The sequence below is a fragment of the Pseudorca crassidens genome, chromosome 10 (assembly GCF_039906515.1).
Source record: "Pseudorca crassidens isolate mPseCra1 chromosome 10, mPseCra1.hap1, whole genome shotgun sequence".
Lineage (NCBI taxonomy): Eukaryota > Metazoa > Chordata > Mammalia > Artiodactyla > Delphinidae > Pseudorca > Pseudorca crassidens.
Genome location: NC_090305.1, coordinates 75,954,470 through 75,956,376, shown reverse-complemented (window position 1 = coordinate 75,956,376; position 1,907 = coordinate 75,954,470).

The following is a 1,907-nucleotide window of genomic DNA, read 5'->3' as shown; positions in this document are numbered from 1 at the left end:
GATGGGAAGCACAGCTGATGAGCAACAAAAGCCAATAAGCAGCCTCCTTATCAGCTTGACCTTTTTCAATCCTTGAGTCTCTCTCCTCAAGATTCAAATGCCCCAGAGAAGGTGATTGACCTAGGCTGGGTTACATGCCCATTTCATGGCCAGAAGGGTGCAGAACTTTGAAGGACAGTCCCACTAACTCTATATCTAATGGAAGAAGGATGGTTTCCCAAAGCTGTTGCCAGGAGAAGGGGGAAGGATTGCTGGGCAGGCAAAAGCATTAGATGTCCATTCATCAGCTTATTCACTGAGTGCACATTCAGGAAAATTAGTCTTCTCCTTGAGCCCCATAGCAAAGAACTATAGCTACCTATGGAATCCAGGCAAGTAACTTCCTGTGTGACCTTAGACAAATCATAAACCCTCTCTGGGCCATAGTTTCCTCATTTATAAACTCTATTGAATGGTTTGGACCAGATGATCCCAAGTGGCTTGTAGAGAGAAAAGAGCCAGAAGAGAGGATCTCCTCCCAGATATTGGCAATATGACCTTGGCTGACTCATTTGCCAATTCTGGGTTTCCCTGTGTGTAAAGGGGGTGAACTAGACACCTTCAGGTTACTTCTAGCTGTAAATGTCCATGATTCTAAAAAAGAACAGATGGAAGCAGCCAGGTCAGTCTTTCCTCTCAGAATCAATGAAATATCCCTGTTTTTAGGAAATATACACCGAAGTATTAAGGAGTAAAAGGGCCTTATGTATACAACCTCCTCCCAAATGATCCAGAAAAAAAAAAACTCATGTATATATATATATACATACGTGTATGTGTCTCTGTGTAAAGAAAGGTTCTACAAATGTTAAAAAGTGTCCAAATGTTAAAAAGTAGTGAATTTGAATAAAAAGTATGTGGGAGTTCTTTGAGCTATTCTTTTTTTGTTTTGTTTTGTTTTTGTCTTTGAGCTATTCTTGAAACTGTTCTCTAAGTGTAATTATTTCAAAATGAACTCCAAAAAAAAAAAGTCAATGGGAAGGGCAAAAGGAAATCTGTTCCTCTGCCTGCTTGTCCAAAGGCTTTTTGATGAATTATTTGTGTGACAAGTGAGTATTTGTATGTCTGTACTGCTAGATCCTAACTCTCTAGGGGAAGTTTTTAGTGCCAAAGCATGGACTCTACAATGCGTTCTCACTACTAGTGTGACAAAGCTCCACTGTGAACCTGGAAGATACTGGATAAGGCCTGTCTATTTACTGCTCCTGAGGAGTCTGACTAAGTGGGTGGAGATTTCCTGTTGGCTCTTATGCTTTTCTTTTGTTTTAACAGTGGTTTAGGGGAACATACTTCAGACACAGCATATATATTTAATGCTTTGTACTTTTAAATATTCATCTATAACCCAACAAATGTCTCTACCAACTACTTACTAACTTGATTTGAAGCCAAACATTACTACCTTCACACAATCACTTCTTACTGAAAATTGATTTCAGTATCTAGAAGGGTATTCATTGCAGGATCATATTAGCAAAATATTGGGACCAACCTAGGGGTCCAACAATAGTGTACCGGTTAAATAAATACATTCACGCAATGGAATATTGCATAGATGGTAAAAAAGAATGAAGAAGCTCCCTAAGAGTGGCTGTGTAATGATCTCTAAGTTAAAAATAAATGAAGCACCCACATATGAGTAAATATGGAACAATCTCCAAGGTATACTTTCAGAGCAATGTGCACAATTATGTGTAGGTATCATACAATTGTATTTTAAAATTGCTTGAAGGAGTAAGCAATGAGTGGACAATTAATGTTTTTGCCTGCTCAGCATATGCCTGTATATATATATATGTATGTATATGCAGAACATTTTCTGGGAAGAGATACAGGAAATCAGTAACAGTGGAAAACTCTGTAGAGGG